We start from the raw sequence: 26,983 nt of genomic DNA, 5'->3' as shown, positions 1-26,983 counted from the left end.
ATAAGTAAAATAGTACCGAACATTACAGTTTTTGTTGTGAAACTGTAATGTATATACTAAGTCCTAAAAAAGCAATGGTATCACAAACTTCTGCTATCTCTACATGTGTTTTTCCTTTCACTACAAAAAAACAACGTTTAGCGACGGAATTTAGCGACAAGCGATATTCCGTAGCTAAATAACGACGGATTAGCAACGCATTTTGTACTTTGTCACCAAATAAGCTAAAAAAAAGAATCCGTATAAAATATAGCGCCGCAATAGCGACAAAAACTTAAATTCGTCGCTAAAATTGGCGCTAAATGTTAGCGCCTTTATTTTACCTACAAAATTAGCGATGAAAGTGAGGCGACAAAAATTACTAAAACCTAGCGACGGATGTAATGTCAAAAAATCCGTTGCTGCAGTGATTTTACTTATCAAGACATTCCACAGTTGATTGCGACGAAATATTTCGTCGCTAGTTTCCTTAAAATATTAGATATTATTAGCAACAGAAATTAGGTCCGTCGCTATTTCCGTTGCTAAAAATCTAGTTCCATTAAAATAAAATTTCATTAGCTATTATAAGCGACAGAAATTCGATTCGTCACCAATTCCGTTGCTAAATATTTGTCCTAAAAATGAAATTAGGAAAACACGCCCACTCCTCTCTATCAGACTCCCACACTCAATACAATTAGGGCAACACGCCCACTTTCTTTCCTCTCTATCAGACAGACTCCCACTCTCAATATTCTTCAATAATGTGAGTTTTTTACTTCAAATACAAAAAATTGGGCGTGAATCTAGGGTTAATGTCTGAAAAATAGAAGAAAACTTTTGAAATTGCAAGATTTTTGTTGCAGAACTCTGAAATTCTTCAATTTCGGAGCCTCGATCTTGTTGGTGTCAGTAGTGCTTAGTGTATTATTTTCTTGTGTGGCACAGGCTATTAGGTCAAGCCTTACATGGGAGCTTTGGAGAGTTCTGAATGTTACTCACGCCATATCACTCAATTTTTTATTTTTTTTATCTGAATCTTGGGCTTGTTTAGATTCCTCTCCCATATAAGTTTAGGGTTTCGGCAAATTGGCCTTTAAATCCATTAACTTGTTATGCATAAAATTAATCTGCAATTGAAAAATTTACCACTTAGGATCTCTTTTCGTAATATCTTAGTTTACATCACCCCAATACATATGATCTTGTTGCACTGGAATCTAACATTCTTAGTGATGGGTTGATTCCTGTTGACATATTCATCAATTTGGTCAATAGGGATGATGAATGGGTGAACTAATTAGATACTTTGAAGTGCAAGTTTGATATTGTCTTTGAATTGCACCTTTCCTTGTCTTCGCTGCTTGAATTTTGCTTTGACTTTGTCTGTCAATTAGCTGGTCTTACATTTCTTGTATTGTCAACTTTCAGGGCTTTTCCTTCCTGCAGTTGTAAGGCCAATGCTAGATTCTTTTAAATCATCAAAGCAAGTCCCCCAACCTGCTCTAAGTGATGTGAGTTAATCGTCACTTTGATACCAATTTCGCTGCATATTTTTATTTATCCTTTAATTGAAAATAAATGTACTTTACCTTCTCCTTCAAAGTTGGTTTTTACGGATCTCAGTGGTATTTTTTTGGGGCTGCCCATGGTTATCATTATCTAAGTATTTGCTTAAATGACTTCTTCGTACTTGGTTGGTAAATGTTGCGCGTCCCATGCATCTGTAATTGAGGGTTTTATTTTTAAAATTTCTCAATTTTTGTTCCAAGTTATCTGTTGTGTGCGCTTTATTTTGTTCAGTTTTGGTGATTTTTTCTCTATTCTTGCTTTCATTCAATGTAATTTGTTATTGCTACCGTAGTTTTGGTGTTGGTGGGTATCGGGTACTAGCTATGTTCTTTTGGATAGTGTGCTATTGGATTTTCAGAACTTGGTGTTGCTCCGTTTTGGATCCACAATATCACTGTTTAATCATTCAACGAAACTAGTTACCACATATAAACTCCTTTTTTATAAGTGTAACAATCATTAATATTCCAATTACCACAAAAGTAAAAGGGAAAAGATCATCATAACTAGCACATAAACACCATTGAACTCAGTTCTATACTCTGTTTCCTTTTGTTTGTTGTAGTATTTCAGAAATGGAAGGTAAAAGAGGGATACTAAAATGGTTCAGATTAACATATCAATGGCCATTATTTAAACCCCACAAGTAAATATTTTAATTTTTTTTTTAGACAAATGAACTAAGAAGATTATGTTTATGTGAATTTGAAAGAAATAATTCTAACTAAATGAAGAAGAATACTGATAGTGAAATGATAAAGCATGACCAACATTCTTTTAGCTAGTTTATTAGACAATAGTAAGAGTCTGCTTCCAGATTACAAATAATAGTAATACAAAAACTTAGATGATTTCTCTACAATTCTCCATTCAAATATTCACCATATACTTCAAAATTCAATTAACCCAACAGTACTTATTTCTAAAACTACAGGACCAAAGTGCGACAGATACTACTTTTAACTTTATTATCTTCTGAATGATTACACTGGCGGCGCTCAGAAATTGTTCCTCTTACTACTCCTATCTTCTTTTATTCTCATTCTAATTTTACTGGTTTATTATCAGGAAAAAATTATTTTCCTTTCTGTTCATTATTTCCCTTTCATATAGATTATGTTCCTCAATATATAGCATTTCATTTGTCTTTAAGGTTCTTATTTTGGACAAAGAAAGGAACTGAGCATTCCAAGATTTGTTTTCATTCCAAGATTGGGGTGTTAGTAATTCTCAGCTTATTCTGATGTCAACTTGTTATTCATTTTAGAAAGCATTCTGATGTCTTATTAAATAAAGAACTCTAAGGTCTTGTTTATCTTAATATTAAATAGGAACATGGATAATCTAGAGTGTGATTGGATGTACAAAAGGTTGGATGGCCGAGGGGGTATTAATTCAAGTTTCATAACTGGTGTGAACACGTTTCTCCAGTTTGCTAGTTCTCAACGCAATCGCATGAGTGGTGACAATGTTAGATGTCCTTGTAAAAAATGTCACAACATTAAATACATGGATATTGAAACTGTTAAATTGCACCTTTATCAGTATGGATTTGTTGAGAACTATTTTCTTTGGAAGTATCAAGGAGAAAAAATGTGACCGGTGAGATGTCTTCTAGTGGTGATTTGCATGGTGGCGCTCAACTTGAATCGGGATATGTGAATCCATATCGACAAATGGTCTTGGATGCAGCTGGACGCAATTTTGACCATGGTTTGAACGGGCAGTCTTATAATAATACTAAACCTGAGTCATCTCATTCTTATGAACCTTCAATGGAGGCGGAGCCTAATCCTTCAACGGAGGAGGAGCCTAATCCTTCAATGGAGGAGGAGCCAAATCTTGAGTGCCAAAGGTTTTATGATTTGCTACAGGCCGCAGACACAAAATTATACCCTGGTTCTTCCCTCTCTCAATTCGCAGTAGTTTCCAGGATGCTAAATATTAAAATGGAGAATACTTTATCACAAAGAGGTTATAATCAAATGATGCAATTGTTGAAAGAGGCTTTACCAGAAGATAACACAATGCTTGATAACTATTATGAGACCAAGAAGCTAGTGCGTAGCTTGAGTTTGCCAGTTGAAAAGATTGATTGATGTAATTCTGGATGTATGTTGTATTGGGGTGAAGATGAGGACCTCACATCTTGCAAGTTTTGTGGCCACCAGAGGTACAAACGTCGTGTCGGTTCTTGTAAGAGGAAATTAATCCCTTACAAAAAAATATATTATTTTCCTTTAATTCCTAGATTGCGGAGATTATATGCATCTCATGCTACAGCCGCTGGTATGAGATGGCATCATGAGCACATACAAGAGGAGGGCATCATGCGTCATCCATCAGACTCTGAGGCTTGGAAGCACTTCAATAAAACTCATCCCTTTTTTGCTGCTGAACCAAAAAATGTGAGGTTGGGATTATGTACTGATGGTTTTCAGCCCTTTGGTCATTCAGGGAAGAAATACTCTTCATGGTTTTCTTGTGACTTATCAAAAAGATGTTTTCTTTTGTAGAGGAAAGTGTTGGATGATAAAATAAAGCACAAGGAATGTCAAGAGGAACTTAAGGTACGTTCTTTGTGTCCCATGTGGTATGAAGATAACTCAAAGTCTCTTGTTTGTTAATCTGTTAATGAAAGATTTGGTTCTGTAGGCAAATTTATTTATTTTGTAGATATGCCTCGAGGTAGAGATCGAGGTAGCACAGGCCGTGTAGGTAAATCTTCAGTTAGGGGTAATTTTGCTACTCGTGAAAATATGCCTACTGTTCCCATTCCCACAATCATTCCTCAACAAGGTGGTACGAGTTCCTCAGGTGGACCAGATCACATCAATCAAGTTCAAACATTAGGTCCTAGTAGTACGCCACCTATTCAAACATCAGGCCATGGTAGTACCCCAGCTATTAATTTGGAACCATCTCCAAATACCCCTAATCAGAGCAAAACAATAGGCGAGGGTACATCTTCTCAAAGCAACATAATAGGCGAAACTGAGTGTAGCAGTACCCGCGGGCCGCGGACGCTTCTTACTATTTCTCCTGCAGGGTTAGTCCATTCTTGTACTATTACTTTTGGTATATTTTTATTGATATATGGTATGCTTTTAAATAATGTCTTCTAATTTGTTCAGGTTAGAGCCTTCATTTGAATGCTCCGAGTGTATAACTAAGTCTTTCAAGCATGAACTTGATCCTAATGGAGTCAACTAGAAAAGCGTCTCAAATGAGATAAAAAACTTTTATTTTGGAGAATTCAAGGTATAATCCATCACAATTGGATTTAGAAAGTATATTAACTTTTATATGTAACTTATTAATGTTATTACTTTATAAAATTATTTCAGAAGGTATTCTACTGGGATTCTTCAATTGATAGTGCGGTGCGGATCCAATGGGAGCGTAGGGCAGCAAAAAGATACAGTGATTTTGTTAGCAAACTAAAATCAAATGGAGTGCAACTGGGCACTATTCCAAATAATGTGTGGGAAAGTTGGTTGAGACTTTGGAAAGATCCTAAGTGTGTTGAAAAGTCAGAAATAAATTCAAAAAATCGTTGTGCTGGGAGCGGAGTTGCCACTGGGACTCACACAGGTGGCTCTATCAATGTTAGGGAGCATCGCAAGAGACATGTAAGTGGATAGGACTTGTGCTTTTTGCAGTCAGTCACGTGAGTTTTTTTTAAGTATGGAGTCTAATGATCTTTGAGTAATTTTTTATCTCGGCTTGTTCATTAATTGGTAAACATACTTCCCATTCCTTCACTTGTCAGATTTAGGAGTATCATCCTTTATTATACTTCTTGTTTTCTTGATATGTTATTATGCAGTTACATATTTGATCTCTCTAGGATCAATAAAAACATGTCCCGTTCTTTCTTGTTTTATTCTTTCACCTTCTTGGAATTCTTGTCTGCCTTTGCTTCTGATAAAAATAAGTTGTTTTTTCTCAATGGAGTTATGTTGGTCTCTTCCCTTCTTGTAAGTCATTCGACTCTCTCTCTCTCTATATATATATATATGTGTGTGTGTGTGTATTTGAGAGCGTGTGTGTGAGAGATCTCCTTGTCAAAATGGGGTTCTTGAGATTCTGTTTATGTGTTTTGTTTCAATGCAGTTCCTTAATGGTGTGTTGACCAAAAGCAAAAAAGGAAAAAACTTTACATGTATAATAAACATTAAGCTCCAGTATAGTGTAGTTTTCATGGGTTTTGTTGCAAATTTTCTTCTAAAATAAAAATAAAAAGACAATCTTTTTGTGGTCTTAAATCTTAGCCATTTCAGTTGTTTAGCCTGGGACTGTTTATTTGTCTCATAAATTAGTTTTCTTTGTGTACTTTTATGCCTTTAAATTCCAATCTTATACTATGTATATGAGGCATAAAAATGCACTTACCTCTGTTAGTTTATATAAGTGTCCTCAATTTTGCAATGAAGGATTGAACTAAAAAGAGAAGATATTTTGGTTTTATCTGTAAACTTTGTGTGAAGATTCTTTCTCTAATGTTTATTATTCTAATATTCTCCATGTCATTGCACATTTCTATCTCTTTATTTGTTTTTGTTGGATACAAGTAAGTTGGCTGCTCGGGATTGAGGTTTCTTATGAAATGAGACGTGGTTGAAGTATAACATCACTGTTGATCTTTCATAAAAGTAGGTGCATTGAATTTATTCATGCTGCTGTATTGAGCAATAGTATTTTGTAATAGCACAACCTGACATAGGTCTTGTGATATATGGTCTTGTGATACATCTCTTACTTAGAGAGAATGCACCAGAGTGAAAATTCTAGCACAATTATTGAGAAGCTGCTTAATTGAATAACTTTTGTATAGGCTGTTAAAAATGGTCGAGATCCAACACCAAGTGAGTTGCATTTGCACGTCCATACACATAGTACTGATGGAACATCTTTTGTTGCTGAGAAATCCCGAATCGTACATGTAAGATAACTTTTTAAATAATTTTATTGACTTTACTTTCATATATATTTTTTCATTTTGTAAATTGAATGCTCAATATTATTTAGTTTTTTATTTCACTAATTATTTACTTTTCTACGGGAAAAATATCAGGAGATATTACAACAACAAACGCAAACTCAATATGATATTAATCAGTGTAAAGCATTTTATCAAGCCGCGGGAGGAGAAAAGAAAAGAAGAATATATGATCTTGGATCTCAAGAAAAATGCTACTACGGGCCAGATCTTCATGGATCTTTTGGATCTGATGCTACATCGTCAGCAACACCTCCAAATGCTCAATCAACACCGATAGGGAATCTGGATGAGTTAGTGATGCGATTGATTCCTGCACTGACAGATCATATAGTTCCTGTAATCATTGAGCGGGTACGCGAATTAGTTTCCTTACCCTCGCATCAGCCAAATACTGATGTGGCACCTACAGTTCCTACATCCTCTACTGCTGCTAACATTGATGAGGTTCATCCATTGGGTTCTGATGATGACCGTAACTCTCCAGCCTCACATAGTTAGCCTACTTTATTTGGACTTTATTGTTGGTCCTTATGGATTTTTGTACTTAATGATACGATTATATGCATTATGCTATATATTTTGGACCTTGTTAAATATATTGTTAATTTATATTAATATCAGTGACTTTTTATTAAATGTATTTAATTAATAGCTTTTATATAATATGCTTGAACAGATTACATTTAAAATAATAAATAAAAAGAATTTTTAAAAACAACAATATATTAAAAATAAATTAGCGACGGATGCTTTTCGTAGCTACAATTATCGCGTAAAATTAAATCTTGCGACGAATTGGCGACGAAAGATTTTTGTTGCAAAATGCCGGGAGAATTAGCTATAACACATCTAGCGACGGACGATTTCGTTGCTATAGGAACAAACGACGAATTTTGTTATGTATTGCAGCGACGAAAGGCGTCAAAATTGCGACAGAAACAAGCAATACAGCGACGCTTATTTCCCTCGCAAAACTTTGCTACAGATATATTCCGTCGCTAATCCGTCGCCAATTCTGCGACGATTTGGTTTTTTTCGTCGCTATGAGCTTAGCTACGAGCATTTTAGGGACAAACTTGAATCCATCGCTAATTTGTCGCTAAACAACTGTAGCGACGGAAAACATTGATTTAGCGACGAAATATGGCCGTCGCTAAACGCTGTTTTTTTTGTAGTGTTTCTGTGTTCTCTTTTTTGCCCCTTTTCTTTTACTTTCTCCTCTTTGTGTTGTTCTTCTCTAGACTCTTGAATAATGAAATTGCATCAATAGGATTCTAATCTCGAGAGAGATAGCAATAATTGGCTTTTGATTAATATATAGGTAGCTCGATCTGTAGGACACTTGGATGAAAAAATAGACTTAACAAGTACTATACACCAATACATAGAGAGTAAAATAAGGATATTTAGTTAATATTTTGAAGTATTCAATCACCGATAATACAACGGTCAATCCATGAGTAGGGTTGAGAATCCCAAATTCTAAGAAAACTTGCAATAAAGCTATATTATCAATATAAGGAAACAGAGAAGTTTTAAATACTTCAAACATTCATTTTGAGGGGGGAAACTTTGTAGTAACATGTCAAAGTACGAAGGTACATTTTAATTTCAATTGAGCACAAAAATAATTTATGTCCTAATGCTATATGTGTTTTCTGATGAAATGACCATAATGAGATTCTTACATGAAAAAAAACTACAAAGAATTACCCCTCGAAAGCAAAATAGGCTATATTTTAAGATGCTTAGCTAGCATGATGATTCTGGCGATGAAGAGAAAATTAAAAGAGATTGCAAGAAATGAATTTGCAGCTTTAATTGCATAATGTAATTAGCAATTTCAAGAAGCAGTTGATGAGAATGTAGTTGTCTAGCGCCTGGGATTAGCGTTTGCAGCTTCACCACCTTGTCTTGCTGCTGTTGAAGATTAACACAGCCGATATTTGATCTTTTCCTAAAGGACTTCAGTTTGTAAGAATCTGGTGGCATTCTTCTTGTGGGTGCCATCAGATTCAGACATTGCTTTGCTTGCACTGCAACCCTCATTGTGAGTAATTATTTCAAATATGTGTGGTTCAAATCTTAAATGCAATGTGAGAGATTTTAATGTAAAGTTCAGCTGTGATAGTACTTAATCAAGCAAGCTTTAATACTATGAGTGTAGTCTTGGGTCTTGATGTGGGTAATAGGCATAACTGTTGGTTGCAATTGGTTGACTCGTTTATTTACAGAAAATGTCTGAAACCAATACATAGAATCGAAGTAAGTTGAAGTGTCCGCACACTACTGGCAGAACACCTTTTGCTCTAATTCGCAAGGTTTGATGTTTTATCTTTCTTATTTTTTTTTTTTTTTAAATTATGAACTTGCTAACTTTATATGGAAAGATTCTTATACCTGTTTTCATGTAACTAGGAAAAAAAGAAGGAAATCTCTGATACTTCAGATACTCTGTCAAGTAAGGACATCTTTGTGGCTACAAGAAAAAGAAAACTTGGTAGAGTATACAAAAACTCATATGTCAATACGATTAGTAAAATTGTACGAGATTTCTAATTTAAAGTTTGTCGTGATTATTTATTTGTTCTTAATTATTGATTCAATTTTAGTTACTTAAAACTCTTTTCTCTTGTATTTGGTTTGTAGGCTGAAATGGAGAGAATACAATCAACTCAGGAAAGTAAAGATGACAGTCATTCAATTGACACTTTTGCATCAGTCATGGGACATGAACATCCAAGTGGTGTGAGATTGTATGGACGAGGGGTTACCAAGACTTTGTTAAAAGGGCAAAAAGGGAATCTTGGATCTTCTTTAGATGCTAATGAGAGGATGCAATAGAAAATAGAGGAAATGGAAGAGAGGATGCAACAAAGAATGCATGAAAAGTTGAACAAACAAAAGAATGCTGTGGAACAAAATATTACAATGAACATCATCGCACGACTTCAGTGTTTGAACCCAGATTTGTGACTTGATCCTGACATGTTAAGGCTCAGTGCACGTTCACTTGTAGATGCTTCCTCTGCACAACAAGCTGGTGTTCAACTAAACAGTCGACCATCTGCTGGTAGTAACAATCAAGGTCAGTACGTACCAAATTGCGACGACCTGGCCAGTCATCTCATGAGCTAACACTCCATTTCCCCCATTTCTGCTTCTTATTGCATTGTTCAGTTGTATTTCATGTCATTGGATTGATCGGTTCAGGTTCGGAGAGGTTTTGGCAAGGTTTGTGGCAATTAGTCTCTTTTGAGGAAGCTTAAGTTGGAAAAGTCAATTGGATGTTGACTTATCAGTTAGAGGGCTCGGATGTGAGTTTCGATAGTTCGAAAAGCTTCGGGAGGTGATTTGGTACTTTGGAGCGTGATCGGGATGTGTTTTGGAGGTTCGGAGTAGATTTAGACTTGAATTGACGAAATTGAATTTTTGGCGTTTTCTGGTTGATAGGTGAGATTTTGATATAGGGGTAGGAATGGAATTCCGAGAGTTGCAGTAGTTCCGTTGGGTCATTTGGGATGTGTGTGCAAAATTTCATGTCATTCGGACATGGTTTGGTTGGGTTTTGATCAAAAGCGTAATTTAGAAGATTTTGAAAACTTAGGCTTGAATCTGATGTGTTTTGGTTGATTCGATGTTGTTTGAGGTGTTTTGAAGATTGGTATAAGTTTGAATAAGGTTATGGGATATGTTTGTGCTTTTGGTTGAGGTCCCGGGGGCCTCGGGGTGATTTCGGAGGGTTGACGGAGAGTTTGGGAGTTTGGAGGAGCTGCAGATTTTTGTTGTTTCCGCACCTGCGGATTTAGGACCGCAGGTCCGACGCCACAAATGCAGAAGAATGGTTGGAGAAGCGGAAGAGCCTAGGAAAGGCAGGAACCGCAGAAGCGGTTGTGGGACCGCACCTGCGATGGCGTAAATGCGGAATTTGGGAATTTAAGTGAAAAGCCGCAGAAGCGGCTCATTGACTGCAAATGCGGTACCGCAGAAGCGGCATCTTGGCCGCAGGTGCAAAATCCTTGGGCTAGAAGGTATATATTGTTTCCTTCGCGAAATTTTGCTAAGTTCTCCATTTTTGAAGACGGGAAGCGAGCTAGGGCAATGATTTTAAGGGAAAATCGAAGAGAATAAGTTGGGTAAGTTCCCTAAGCTTCATTATTTGGGTTTATGATCATTTTTCCATTGTTTAATCATGGTAGTAGTGGAAATTAAGGAAGAAAATTGGAGATTAGGGCTTGAGATTAAGAGACCTTAAAATGGAAATTTAAGGGGTCATTTGAATTCCGATTTCAGTGTTCTTGGTATGTATGAACTCGTGGGAGGATAAAGATTCCGTTGTTGTGATTTTTATCGAGTTTCGAGACATGGTCCCAGGTGTCGGGTTTGGCCCATTTCGGGATTCTTGGTATAATTTGATTTATTTCGCATGGGCTTGGTCCCTTTAGCCTATTCTAATGTTATGATTCTGATTTTGGGTAGATTAGGCACGTGTTGAGGATGAGGTGAGAGGCAAAAGAATCGCGGAGTAGTATTTTCATCCGGTTTGAGGTAAGTAACCATTGTAAATCTGGAACTGAAGGTATGAAACCTCGGTATTCGAATTGTTTTGATAAATGCGGTGACACATATGCTAGGTGATGAGCGTGTGGGCGTGCACCGGTAGGGACTGTGACTTGGTCCGTCCTGTAGCGACTATTAAGTCGCGTATTTGATTTGAAATCTCATAATATTCCGTATTTGAGATATTTACACTGTATTATGGACTGTATGCCATGTTTGGGGCCTTGTGCCGACTTGTTGAAACCTGTAGGGGCATTTTTACTGTTTTTCCTCACTCTATTTGTTTGAAAGAATATCCTCAATCATGTTTTATCTGTTTATTGTTTAAAACAGGTTTTATTACTCTACTTCTTAAATGTGAGGACTGTTTGGACTAAGCTTCTCTAAATCCTACTGTTATGCCCGAGTGGCTGTGAGGGTAATGACTGAGAGAGGTTGAGGACCTAATGGTGAGGATTATATATATATATATATATATATATATATATATATATATATATATATATATATATATATATATATATATTATGGATCGGGCTGCACGCCGCATCGATACTTATATGGATCGGGCTGCACGCTGCAACGATATATATTGGATCGGGCTGCGCGCCGCAGCGATATGACGCTTGGGCTGTAGGAGCCCCTCTGGAGTCTGTACACCCCCAGTGAGCGTAGTCGACTATAAACTATGGATCGGGTTGCACGCTGCAACGGTTATTGTGATAATTATTATTATGAGATATTAATGAGCCTGCGTGCTGAGAGTGAGTACCAAATGGCAAGAGTTGAGTCACGAGTGACTGAGAGGCTGCCCGAGAGGCCATATTATGAGTGATACCTTGACCCTGAGGGGCCCACTTATGATATTTTTACTGATTTCACTCTCCTTTTAAAATAAGCCTCTGTTGAAAATTGTTAAGTAGATGATTTCAAGTAATTCCAATTGAAACTGAAGATTTTATGACGAAACTGGTTTTAAACTGTGGAGTTTGATCTATTATTCTGTTGTTTACTCCTTTTATGGTTTTAACTGCTCGTCACTGCTTTCAGACCTCTATCCTTGTTTTTCCGCATTTTAGACTTATTTTGTATCAGATACTCAGATTTGTATATTTAGAGGCTCTAGACTCGTGACATCAGATGTTTGGGCTGTGTTGGTTTAATGTTTTGTTGATTTTCGCACATTTTAGTTGTTTTATACATTTCTTATGAAAAACAATTGTGGTTTAAACCTGTGTTAGAAAAATAATTTTATAAAAGAAACTCAATGTGGTTAATGGTTTAGGTTGGCTTGCCTAGTAATGAGATAGGCGGCATCACGACCGAGTATTTGGGATCGTGACACAAATGTTATACATCTTCTTCTATTTCTTCTTAGAGCTTTAGTTGGACTGGTATCACTTGTACATCTTCCATCTCTACTATTAACCTCCAAAGTTTCAATCTTTCTGGTGAAATCTCACCTTCTATATGTCAACTTCCCAATTGTTCTCATCTCAACCTTGCAAATAACTTATTTAACCAGCCTATACCTCTGTATCTCTCACAGTATGGTTCATTAGAAACTCTGAATCTTAGCAACAATCTCATTTGGGGTTCTATTCCTGAACAGATTTCTCAGTTTGGTTAACTCAAAGTTATTGACTTTAGTAGAAACCATCTTGATGGAAGAATCCTAGAAAGCATAGGGTTATTAAAAGAGCTTAAAGTTCTTAACTTTGGTAGAAATTTGCTCTCAGGTGAAGTTCCAGTGGTTCTTGGTAACTTCACTGAGCTTTTGGTTCTTGATTTGTCTCAGAATCCATTCTTGGAAAGTGAGATTCCTGTAGATATTGCTAAACCTTGTAAGCTTCAGAAACTTTTGTTACAAAGTTCTGGTTTTTACGGTGAAATACCAAACTTCTTTGAGGGTTTAAAAAGTTATAAGAAGTTTTCTTTAGGAAACCCAAGGAATTGGGAATGATTTTTTGAAAATTAGAGAGGCTCGTGAATAATTTGATCTTGTAAGGATTAAAATGTATATGAGTCACGATTAAACTTAATTGGATCAAACGTAACAGTACTTAGAAAAGATCAATAGCTTGTGGGAAATCACTGGTTTAATTTGATCTTGTTTGAGATTATGTTTGGGTCTTGGGTCTCCATCTGGTGCAAATAACTTATGTTGAGCTAATTCTAGAAATGCTTGAGCAGTTAGTTGACCGACATCAAATAATGAGAATAACAAAAGATGGGGTAATAATTCCTTTGCTGTTCAAGCAGAGTAACCTCGTTTTGATGATCTGACTAGTGTATGTTCCATTTGAGACAGTCACTTAAGATTGTCTCCATCTGAAAATCACTTAGCTTGTTGCTTGATCTGTATTTCTCCGTGTATTAGGATGGGGGTAAAAGCAATTCTCGAGCATGTGCGATGATCAATATATCATTCCCAACAAATAGAACAGTAGCTGTTAATTTGGCCATATGTTTAACTTATCTTCAAGACTTTCATCTTTACAATTTTGGTCACTTTTTTTTCCTTCACTCACAACAAACATTTATCTTCAACATAGATGCAGCAACGTTCGTGCTGATTTTTTAGTTATGTTTGTGATTCTTCTTATGCATTATTATTTACTTTGCCATCATAGCTTGATAGTTTGAAAGTCTTGGTCCTTGGGAATAATATCAGATTGTTATAATGTTGTGTATAGTTTGTTGAGATGAATAAGTTGGATTAATAAAAGAAGAACGAAAATAGTTAAATGCTTGAGTATTCTTAGATCGGGTTCTCTTGAAAGGTAATAACTTTATTTATCCTCTTTTGTAGGTGGAATAGATCAAGAAATGAATGATGAAAACGATGAAGAACTAGACCTTACTTGAGATGAATTTTTAGTTGTTATAGATGAATGTTTTAGGAATCTTTTGTTACCAACATTTTTTGAAACTTATTTACACTCTTGAAATGTACTAAACTTATGCACTCATGAGGTAAAACATTTGCTTTATGGATATTATTTGCCTGATGGATAATTTTGTATAATTAATAGTTTCATTCTATGATGTATTTAAATTTTAGTGTTATTATAATTTATTATACGTATAAATATTTATTTATAACAGGTGCTATATTTTGGTTTTAATTGAACTGATTCAATAGCCTACCAGAACCGTTGCAATAGGACACAAATGGCGTTCCGGTAGGAAATGTAAACCGTTGCAATAGGTCCCATAAACAGTTCCAAAATGATCTACAAACCATTCCAAATACAAATGTAACCGTTACGATAGCTTAAAGAAACCGTTGCTATATCCAACATAACCGTAGCAATAGCTTACATAAGTGTTGCTTTAAATAATATGGCAACAGTTAAAAACCGTTGTATAAACAATATAGTAACGATTTAAATCCATAACAATTAAAAAAATAACCGTTCCAACAGAGAAAGGGAAAACCGTTGCGATAGACGTATCATTGTCACAGCGATGCAAACCGTTGCAAGAACCGTTCCAATAGACCTATGGGTACGTCGGCTGATGTGACGGTCTGTAAACCGTTCGAAAATCTCTACGACAACGGTTTGGCAGTCTGTGGGGAAGGTTTTTCAACTGTTACCGTAGACCAATTTTTCAGTAGTGACAGCGTAGTCCTGCGAAACCTAGGTCAAGCATTTTAAGGTTACTAGTTTAGTGTACGTGTGTTGTACGTGTACCTCGCGTCAAGTAAATATATGTACAAAAATAATATTTTTGACTACAAATGCTTCATCCCAATTTTATATATATTTTTTATCAATTTAGCATTGATATATTTGTGATAATTTTCATATATACTAACCTTAGCTTGTACTACATTTTCAATTGTTGTAATTTAAGGGGGGGGAGGGGGAAGATTTAGAAAACAATATGAAAAATTAGAGTTTTGGAATAAGAAAAATGAATATAGTCATCTAAAAAATGTAGGGTTATTCTCACCATTTTATTCCTTTCTTGAGTCGTCTCTCATAAATGTTTGTACAACCAACACTGGCGACAATATATAAATAAATATCAAATATGTGAATAAAGTTACAGACGAACATAAAAAATACTAAGCGACATGAAGTTTAATAATTAATGCTTAGATCATAAATTAATATGATTAAGTTATCATGCCAATAAAAAATTTACAAAAACTATGAAATACATGGCACATTAAAAAAAAATTAAAAGACTAAAAAAATTCATTCCTCCTAAACTCGTCCCAAAATCATATGAATACTATATTCATCAGATAAATAAATATCAAATATAAAAATATAATAGAAGAAAATCGAACTTTTATGTAAAAACCTATCAGAAAGAGAACTAAATAACTTTCAAAAGTCTATTCAACAATTAATAACTAACCATGGAAGCTTAGGAACAAACAAAATAGCAATATATGTGTCGAAATAATGGAAAGTTTTAGACCGAAAAAGAGAGAAAAAAAAGAGGTTTCTGAATATTAAATCAATAGGTAATTTGACTTCAAATTATAGTCCTACTGGCAATCAAATATGTATTTGTTGTATTTTTTTCCAACTTTTTTGTCAAATAAAATTTAGTACATTCGAATGTTAAAAATTAAAATTATACCAATATATTTTCGTAAGGAAATCAATTCAAATCATTAGATCTTGTTAAATAGTGGATTGAATTTAAATTCAGTTTTCTTTTTTTGGCCATGAATTAGAGCTTTATGTAGCTGCTATATATGTATTTCCGACAATAATATCTTCTTAAAAGATTTACTACTTTTTGAATTGTGATTGAATATAATTTATTTGAGTTATATAAAATTATAAAATAAACGTTCGAAATTTTTTTTTTAACATAATAAATATTGTTCTCATTTAGCTAGCTCAATAAATAAAGATATCATATACCATACAAGTTTTTCGGATGCTTTATTTGTGATTTAAAAATGACTTATATGAAAATTTGAAAATTAAAATTAAATCTTTTGGTCTTCTAATAATTTAGGATGAAAGTTGACATTATACCTCCTAAAAATTTATAGTGACAATATAAAGTTTAAAAAATAACTAATGTTGAATAATATTTTACTACAACTAACTTAATTTAAAAAGAAAATATAGCGAGACATTGTCACCTATAAGACTGAATAACCGAATGCAAGAAAGAATAAAAAATGACAACTCATTTATAATATATTTGGTCATCTACTATTTCATATTTATTGCTTCAAATTCATATTATTATCAATTTGACTCTTAATTTTATGTCATAAATTGACTTTTTAATTTCTTTCACTATTAATGCTCTTCCTACAAAAATTAATTTATATACCTTAAAGAGTTGTCAACGTGACAAATAAACTTACTTATATAATGAATTTTAAAAAATATTAACTTGAACTCTTTTTGCATTAGTTAATTCAAAAACTTAATTATTTATTTTCGACATTAAAGAAAATAAATTAACTTTTATTATCAAATTCTTAATATTAGTTCATCCCAATTTTAAAATTTAACTATAATTAGAACTTTGTTGAATAGAATTTTTGATTTCAAATAGTTAAAAACCATTAGTATGTCAGTTTTGATTCGTTTTAGTGCTTCCGAAATCATTGCTCATTAATATGTCAATTTTGATTCGTTTTTGTGCTTCTAGAATTATTGTGCTTTTTTACTTCTAGAAAATATTTCGCATAATTTCTAAAGTTTTGAATAATAAGAAAATCTTATAGTTTTAAAGCTTTAATATTAATAGCGTCAAATAAGGATATTCATATAAGGTCTTAAAGCGTTAATATTAATAGACGTCAAATAAGGACATTCATATAAGGTAAAAAGGTTAATAATTTAAAGTGCTAAATAGTGGATTTGCTATCTAGTTTAATAAGGAAAGATTTAATAAAACAAATTTTAGTTGATTTTAAAGTCCTAAAATTTAGGAAAGCAACTTAAAATTACAAATTTATCCAATGTAAAATCTTTTTTAAAGGGTAACAAAGGCGAACGACATTTTGCTAAGGGCCTTCTTGCTTTTAATATAGTATAGATTAAGGCAGTTATTAAAAGTTGAAGATCATTTAACATTAATAGGAGCTCCTCCGAATTTTTCAGATGAACTGGACACTTCGTTGAAATCACCACATATTAGACTTGCATTATTATGGTTAACATGAACAGTTTGTAAATTTTGCAACATGTGTTGTCGATTGCAATAAAAATTACTTGCATAAATTAATGAAAACAACTAAGGAGGTGCCTTATTTACCTGGACGGAGGCATGGATTTCCTGGCTAGTAATTGCAACTGGATTCACCGCCAGTTCATTAGCACGCCATAGTAGGACTATGCCACCTGATTGCCCTTATGCTGCCACTTGAATTAGGTCAATGTAGTTGTTCTCGGTGAGTAGATCAGTGTGATCTGCCATTTTTGTTTTTGTGAGACATAAAACTGACAGGTTATTCCATGTTAAGAGAAATTGCAGGTTCTGACGGAATTCTTGATTGTGAGCTCCCAGACAGTTCCAAAGCATTATCTTCATTAGACCTTCAAGCTGTGGGTTTTCCCCTTGATGTGGGAGTGAGAGTTCCAGGTGCAACAACAGATGAGGTAGAGTGCTGCTGGGAGAAGATTATCGTAAAGAGTGGGGATCATAAGAATCACATACCTCTCATCCAAGGGGTAGGGGTCGAGGCGTATATTCAAGGAGGTTTTCTGAAGAGCGTGGGGAATGAAGATGAGAGATTTTTCCCCGATGTTTTCTGGCATGGAGATCGTCAGAAAATCATTCAGCACCATTGATTCCATGAAAGTCTCCGATAGATCGTTCTCTTCTTCTACATGTTGTGGAAGCTTCTGTTGTGGAGAATGAGGTGGTGAGTTGTTGTGTGATATGTCGATCACTTGGTGCTGTGTGGGGCCTGTTGATGGAGTTTGATGCACCTCAACTGGTTGTTGTGGTGCTAACCATGGCCAAAAGTTAGTTTGTTGGGGTATACCCCAATAAGTAGGGTGATGGAGAATTTGAGTCTGCCATTGTTGATACTGAGTGATGATGTGTTATAGCTGGAGGATGGTAATATCTTTTTTATGATTTAGGTACATCACCTGGTTTTGATGAGCCTGTGTTGGTGTCACGACCCCAATCCCCAGTCGTGATGGCGCCCAACACGATGCTAGGCGAGCCCGACCAATTCGTCACTCACAATCCCATATGTAGAATTCATTACCAATTAATAGGATTTAATGCCAAATTAACCTGATTATAACTCTGTAGCAATAGATAAACAATACGGAAAATCCATAAAATACCAATATAAATCCCACCGATCTGGTGTCACGAGCCAAGAGCCTCTAATACAAGTTTGTGTAGCAACCTATACATAGAGTTGTCTAGAATGCGGAAAATAAAGAGGATAAGGGGAGAAATCGGGTCTTGCGGACGCCATGCAGCTACCTCGATGACTCCGGAATGAGCTGAACAACAGCAAAAAGCTCAAACTATGCCTCCGGGATACCTATATCTACACACATGGTGCAGGGAGTAAAGTGAATACTCCTACTCAGTGAGTAATAGCAATAAATAATGACTGACGGAAAGAAAACTCGTAAAAATACTACGCAGTTCTATATTAATATCAAAGACAACAACTGAATGAAGAAGTCAGTTAAAGGTCCTTTAAGCCAGTATTCATTTCATTTACTCCTCACGATAACCGAATTTATATTTGTACTGCTGCGGTGTGTCGCCCGATCCATATAGTATACTGCTGCGGCGTGCAGCCCGATCCATATAGTATACTGCTGCGGTGCGCAGCCCGATCCATATATATATATATAAACTACTGCGGCGTGCAACCCGATCCAAGAATAGTCGACTGCGCTCACTGGGGGTGTGCAGACTCCGGAGGGGCTCCTTCAGCCCAAGCGCTATACTACTGCGGCGTGCAGTCCGACCCATATAATATACTACTGCGGCGTGCAGTCCGATCCATATAATATACTACTGCGGCGTGCAGTCCGATCCATATAATATACTACTGCGGCGTGCAGTCCGATAAGCATAAATATATATACTACTACGGCGTGCAGCCCGATCCATAGCATATCAAATACCCTCACAATAGGGTTCTCGACCCCTCTCAGTCAATATAGACTTAGCCTCTCGGGCACACTAAGATAAGACGGGGTTCTCAACCCGCACGTTACTCTCATTAGGATTTAACAATTTCTAAAGCTGGTTCATATTATGTTTATCAGTTAAGAACATGACTGAGGGTATGATTTCGACAAGAAAAGTGAGGTCAACCAATACAAATTCCCCCTAAGGGTTCTACAGATCGGCACAAGGCCCCAAACATGGCAACTAGCCCGTAATATAATGATATTAATTAAGTCTCAGTCAAAACTACAGTAGAGTCATCAAACGGGATGGACCGAGTCCAAATCCCAGTAGTAACAGACCCCACGCTCATCATATAGCGTGTGTCTCATCTCAACATAGCACCACATTGTGCAAATCCGGGGTTTTAAACCCTCAGAACATCATTTATATCCATTACTCACCTCAAGCAGGCCGAAATCCTAGCTCGCTACTCCCTTGCCTCGCAAATCAACCTCCTCGAGCGTCGAATCTGATCAAAACCACAAGTAATATGTTACAATAGGCTAAGGGAATACAACCCAATCGAAAAGACTCGAAAAGTTTTGAAAATTACGAAGTTGGCAAAACCCGAGCCCCGGGCCCACTTTTCGAAAAATCAGAAAATTCACATCACCGAATTCCTTATCTCGCCACAAGTCTATAAATATCAAATTTACCAAAATCTGAGCTCAAATGCTCCCTCAAAACCCAAATTTACATTCAAAAAGTCAAGCTCTAATTCTTCCCTTTTTAATCAAATTTCCATGAATTTAAGTGTTGAATCCACAATTAAATGATGTTTCTAGGCCATAGGACTCACCTTCTATCGATTCCCAGTCAAAACCCTCTTTAATCCTCGTCAAAAGCTCTCAAGGTTACTCAAAAATGGAGGAAATGGGTTTGGGTTCGCGGATGAAATGTTTTTTAACATTCTGCCCGGATCACTGTAGCTAACTCTATGAGATCACGGCCCAATACTCTGTGATCGCATAGCATAAAAATCTGCAGCTCCAGAATTAACCCTATGTGATCGCGTCCTATCCTTTGCGATCGCATAGCACAATGACCTTAGCCTATGCGATCGCACACCTGCTCTTGCGATCGCATTGAACAAATTTTCACGAAAATCTTGGATTAACTTTACACTGTGCGATCGCATGCCTCCCTATGTGATCACATTGAACAACCAAACAACCCCTCAAAATGCTTCTACGCGATCGCATAGAACAAATGTCTGCAACACTTCAGCTGAAAAATCTGCAACTTCCAAAGGTTAGAATTTGTCCGTTTGACCATCCGAAATCACCCCGAGGCCCCCGGGACCTCAACCAAAAGTGACAACCCATCCTAAAACATCATTCAAACTTGTTCCAATCATCAAAACACAACAAACAACACCAAAACCATCAAATTACATCGGATTCAAGCCTAAATTTCTTAAAAACTTCCGAAATACGCATTTGATCGAAAACCCGACCAAAACACCCCCGAATGATCTGAAATTTTGCACGCACATCCAAAATCACCTAACGAATCTACTGCAACTCTCGGAATTCAATTCCGACCCCCGTATCAAAATCTCACCTACCAACCGGAATTCGCCAAAATACTAATTTCGCCAATTCAAGCCTAATTCTACTCCGAACCTCCAAAATCAATTCCGATCACACTCCTAAGCCGCATATCAACCTCCGAAGCTAACCGAATCACCAGAAATCACATCCAAGCCCTCTAACTCAATAGTCAACATTCGGTTGACTTTTCCAAAATAAGCCTTCCTTAAAGAGACTAAGTGTCTCATTTCCTATCAAAACCAATCCGATTTAACTCTAACACACCGAATACTGATAACGAAACATGAAGAAGAATAAAATGGGGGAAACGGGGCAGTAGCTCACGTGACGACAGGCCAGGTCGTCACATCCTCCCGAACTGAAACCAACGCTCGTCCTCGAGCAGGTCAAGAAACATATCTGGAGCCTCAAACAGGTGAGGATATCTGCTCCGCATCTCCTGCTCGGTCTCCCAGGTAGCCTCCTCCACAGACCGACCTCTCCACTGCACCTTCACCGAAGCGATATCCTTTGATCTCAATCTCTGAACTTGATGACCCAAAATAGCCACTGGCTCCACATTGTAGTTCAAATCATCATCCAACTGGACCATGCTGAAGTCTAAAACATGAGACGGGTCCCCAACATACTTCCGGAGCATAGAAACATGGAATATCGGATGCACACTCGACAGGCTGGGTGGCAAAGCAAGCTCATAAGCCACCTCCCCAATCCTCCGAAGCACCTCAAAAGGCCCAATGAACTGCGGACTCAATTTGCCTTTCTTCCCAAACCTCATAACACCCTTAATGGGCGAAACCTTCAGCAAGACCTTCTGACGTGACTGAGCTGTACGAAGTCTTTCCTGAATCACCTTCACTTTCTCTAAGGCATCCTGAACCAAGTTTGTTCCCAACATCCTAGACTCGCCAGGCTCGAACCAACCAACTGGAGATCTACACCGTCTCCCATACAAGGCCTCATATGGTGCCATCTGAATGCTGGACTGATAGCTGTTGTTGTAGGCAAACTCTGCAAGCGGCAGAAACTCATCCTAAGAACCTCCGAAATCAATAACACAGGCGCGCAACATGTCCTCCAGTATCTGAATGGTGCACTCAGATTGTCCGTCCGTCTGAGGATGAAACGCTGTGCTCAACTCTACCTGAGTACCCAACTCTCTTTGTACGGCTCTCCAAAACTGCGAAGTAAACTGAGTACCTCTATCTGAGATGATGGAGACCGGAACACCATGCAACCGAACAATATCCCGGATATAAATCCCTGCCAACCGCTTTGAAGAATAGGTAGTACACATAGGGATGAAGTGCGCAGACTTGGTCAGCCGATCCACAATCACCCAAATAGTATCAAACTTCTTCAAAGTCCGAGGAAGCCCAACCACAAAGTCCATAGTGATCCTTTCCCACTTCCACTAGGGAATAACCATCTATTGAAGCAAGCCACCCGGTCTCTAATGCTCATATTTCACCTGCTGACAATTGAGACACCGAGCTACAAATCCCACAATATCTTTCTTCATTCTTCTCCACCAATAGTGCTGCCTCAAATCCTGATACATCTTCGCGGCACCCGGATGGATAGAATACCGCGAGCTATGGGCCTCTTCCAGAATCAACGCTCTAAGCCCATCCACATTGGGCACACAAATCCGGCCCTGCATCCTCAACACACCATCATTACCGATGGTCACATCTCTGGCATCACCATGCTGAACTCTATCCTTAAGGACAAGCAAATGCGCTTCATCATACTGGCGCTCTTTGATGCGGTCATACAAGGAAGACCGAGAAACCACATAAGCCAACACCCGACTAGGCTCTGAAATGTCTAATCTCACCATCCGATTGGTCAAAGCTTGAACATCAACTACAAAGGGCCTCTCCCCAACTGGAATGTACGCCAAACTCCCCATGCTAACCGCCTTCCGGCTCAACGCATCAGCCACCACATTGGCCTTCCCGGGGTGATACAAAATGGTAATATCATAATCCTTGAACAACTCAAGCCACCTCCGCCGCCTCAAATTAAGATCCTTTTGGTTGAAAAAATGTTGAAGACTGCGATGATCTGTGAATATCTCACAAGATACGCCATATAAATAGTGCCTCCAAATCTTGAAAGCATGAACTATGACAGCCAACTCTAAGTCATGAACATGGTAGTTCTTCTCGTGGGGCTTCAACTGACGAGAAGAATAAGCAATAACTCTACCCTCCTGTATCAACACACAACCAATCCCAACTCTCGAAGCATCACAATACACAGTATATGAACCCGAAGCTGATGGCAAAACCAACACTGGAGCTGTGGTCAAGGCTGTCTTGAGCTTCTGAAAGCTCTCCTCACACTCGTCCGACCATACAAATGGAGCACCCTTCTGAGTAAACTTGGTCAAGGGCGATGCAATGGATGAAAATCCCTGAACAAACCGGCGATAATAGCCTGCTAACCCAAGAAAGCTACGAATCTCTGTGGCTGAGGATGGTCTAGGCCAACTCTGAACTGCCTCTATCTTCCTTGGATCAACCTGAATACTCTCGCTGGACACCACGTGTCCAAAGAAAGCCACTGACCCAAGCCAAAACTCACACTTGGAGAACTTTGCATAAAGCTTCTTCTCCCTCAATCTCTGTAATACCACTCGCAAATGTTGTGCTTGCTCCTCCTGGCTACGCAAGTACACCAATATATCATCAATAAAAACAATCACGAATGAATCCAGATATGGCCAAAATACACTGTTCATCAAATGCATGAACGTGGCTGGGGCATTAGTCAGCCCAAAGGACATAACAAGAAACTTATAGTGCCCATGTCTAGTCCTGAAAGCAGTCTTCATAATATCTGAATCCCTGATCTTCAATTGATGATAGCCTGAACGAAGATAAATCTTGGAGAATACCCTTGCCCTCTAAAGCTGGTCAAATAAATCATCGATACGGGGCAGGGGATACTTGTTCTTCACTATTACTTTGTTCAATTTCCTGTAGTCAATGCACATTCTCATTGTGCCATCCTTCTTTTTCACAAATAGAACCGGTGCACCCCACGGTGACACACTAGGCCGAATAAACCCCTTATCCAGGAGTTCCTGAAGCTGATCCTTTAGTTCTTTCAACTCTGCCGGTGCCATACGATATGGAGGAATGGAAATGGGCTGAGTGTCTGGCACCAGGTCAATACCAAAATCAATGTCCCTGTTCGGTGGCATGCCCGATAGGTCTGCAGGAAACACATCGAGAAACTCCCTCACAATTGGAACAGAATTAATGCTAGGAGTCTCAACTCCAACATCCCTCATAAGAGCCAAATATGATAGACAACCTTTTCCCAACCATACGCTGGACCTTTAGAAAAGAAATCACCCTGCTAGGCACATAGTCAGTCACGCCATGCCACTCGATCCTCGGAACACTCGGTATAGCCAAAGTGACTGTCTTAGCATGACAGTCAAGAATAGCATGACACGGAGATAGTCAATTTATGCGCAAAATAACATCATAGTCCACCATGCTCAACAGCAATAAATCAACTCGGGTCTCCAGACCCCCAATAGTTACCAAACACGAACGATATACATGGTCTACAACAATGGTATCACCCACCGGGGTAGATACATGAACAGGTAAGGCAAGACATCCTCGGGTCGTACCCAAATGATGAGCAAATATGAAGACACATAGGAATAGGTGAAACCGGGATCAAATAATGCAAAGGCATCTCTGTGGCAGACTGAAATAATACCTGTAATGACAGCATCCGAAGCAATGGCGTCGGGTCTGCCTGGGAGTACATAGAAATGGGCCTGACCACATCATGATCGACCTCCCCCTCTAGGGCGACCCCTGGTTGCTTGACCTCCACCCCTAGCTGGCTGGGCGGGTGGTGAAATAACTGGAGCAAAAGTCAAGGGCTGACCCCTCTCTGCTGAGATGAGCTAGTAGCACAACGAGGAGACTCCCTCCGCATATGCCCGAACACTCCACACTCATAGGAACTTCCGGGTGCTGGGAACTGGGAGTGAAGGGAACCCCTCGTGCCAGAGTGGCTAGCTGATGCACTCGGCCTGGAAGAACCCTGAGCAGATGGAGCATGAGACAAACTCTATGCTGGAAGAGAGCTGAGAGATGGCTGACTCTGCTGAGAACCCTGATAACCACGACCAGAAGATCCACCTCGGTACTCAGGTCGAGCTGATTGAGCGGGCCTGAAAGAACGACCCCGACCCTGTTGGAACTGGCCCCTTGAAGAAGCGCCACTGAAATTGCCAGAACCTCGAGGCCTCTTAGCCTCCCTCTCCTCTCTCTCCTGAAGGTGAGCCGTCTCAATATCACGAGAAATATCAACTGCATCCTCGAAGTAAATACCCAGAACTCTCTCTCGAGTCATCAGAATATGAAGATGGTAATTAAGACCATCCACAAACCTCTTAATCCTCTCCCGATTAGTCGGAACTATCTATGAGGCATAACGAGCCAACTCAGAAAAGCTCGCCTCATACTGAGACACAGTCATATCTCCCTGACGAAGCCACTCAAACTATCTACGCAGCTCCTCCCTCTGAGACTACGGTATCCACTTCTCCAAGAAGAGAGTGGAGAACTCCTGCCAAGTCAAAGGTGCTGCACCTTCCGGCCTATGCCGCTCATACGCCTCACACCAAGAGAAGGCCACTCCAGTAAACTGAAATGTAGTAAATGCCACACCACTAGACTCAAGAATCCCTGCTGTCCGAAGCATACGCTGACACTTGTCGAGAAAACCATGGGCATCCTCGCCTTGAGCACCACTGAAAGAAGGAGGCTGAAGTATACTGAACCTCTCGAGACGACACTGCTCATCGTCTGGCATAATTGGAACCCTGTACTCCTGAACGGGTACCACTAGCTGAGTTGGAGGTGCCCCTGGCATCTGTAGTCTCTGCACTACCTGCTCAGGTGTGTGAGAAGCGGGGGTCTGATTGCCTCCCTCGGCCTGTGAAGTAGCTGCTGCTATGGTGGCCGAAACTGCCTGAGCCAGGCCTATGCAAATTGTCAAGATCTGTGCAAAGGCCTCCTGGAGACCCGGTATCACAATGGGCACAGCTGGTGCCTTCACTGGTGCTGCTGGAGCCTGGTCTTGAGCTGGGGCAACTAAAGGATCCACAGGTGCTGTCCCTGCTGCTCTACCTCAACCATGACCACGACCGCGTCCATGGCCTTTAGTAGCCTCAGTAGGTGGTACTGGTGGTCGTCCAGCGCGTCCGGTAGCTCGAGTCCTCACCATCTGTGAGAGAATGGAATAAAGAGAAATTTAGTATTTGAATCAACGAGTTCGCACGACAAGAATTTCAAGAATGTGGAATTTTCCTAACAGGTTTTACTGCCTCCCGAGGATAAGTACAGACGTCTCCGTACCGATCCGCGAGACTCTACTAAACCGGCTCAAGACTCGCGAGACCTAGTAACCTAGTCTCTGATACCAACTTGTTACGATCCCAATCCCCGGTCGTGATGGCGCCCAACACTATTCTAGGCAAGCCCGACCAATTTGTCACTCACAATCCCTTATGTAGAATTCATTACCAATTAATAGGATTTAATGCCAAATTAACCTAATTATAACTCTGTAGCAATAGATAAATAGTACGGAAAATCCATAAAATACCAATATAAATCCCACCGATCTAGTGTCACGAGCCAAGAGCCTCTAATACAAGTCTATGTAGCAACCTATACATAGAGTTGTCTAGAATGCGGAAAATAAAGAGGATAAGGGGAGAAATCGGCAACTACCTCGATGACTCCGGAATAAGCTGAACAACAGCAAAAAGCTCAAACTATGCCTCCGGGATACCTGTATCTGCACACATGGTGTAGGAAGTAAAGTGAGTACTCCAACTCAGTGAGTAATAGTAATAAATAATGATTGATGGAAAGAAAACTCGTAAAAACACTACACAGTTCTATATTAAAACGGTGAGAATATCAAAGACAACAACTGAATGAAGAAGTTAGTTAAAGGTCCTTTAAGCCAGTATTCATTTCATTTACTCCTCACGATAACCGAATTCATATTTGTACTGCTGCGGCGTGCAGCCCGATCCATATAGTATACTGCTGCGGCGCGCAGCCCGATCCATATATATATATATATATATATATATATATATATATATATA

At 38.4% G+C, this 26,983-nt stretch overlaps 1 long non-coding RNA gene and 1 pseudogene across 1 annotated transcript; both read left to right on the top strand.

Annotated features, from left to right (window-relative positions):
• Window positions 1–609: 609 nt before the first annotated feature.
• LOC142181315 (uncharacterized) lies at window positions 610–3,694 on the top strand. Its single transcript, XR_012709984.1, has 3 exons — window positions 610–748; window positions 1,414–1,496; window positions 2,886–3,694. It is a non-coding gene; the product is annotated as an uncharacterized LOC142181315 (long non-coding RNA).
• A 190-nt stretch (window positions 3,695–3,884) lies between these two features.
• On the top strand, window positions 3,885–7,195 carry LOC107822046 (uncharacterized; annotated as a pseudogene).
• The last annotated feature ends 19,788 nt before the right edge of the window (window positions 7,196–26,983 follow it).

The sequence above is a fragment of the Nicotiana tabacum genome, chromosome 1 (assembly GCF_000715075.1).
Source record: "Nicotiana tabacum cultivar K326 chromosome 1, ASM71507v2, whole genome shotgun sequence".
Lineage (NCBI taxonomy): Eukaryota > Viridiplantae > Streptophyta > Magnoliopsida > Solanales > Solanaceae > Nicotiana > Nicotiana tabacum.
This window is presented reverse-complemented; position numbering and strand designations above follow the sequence as displayed.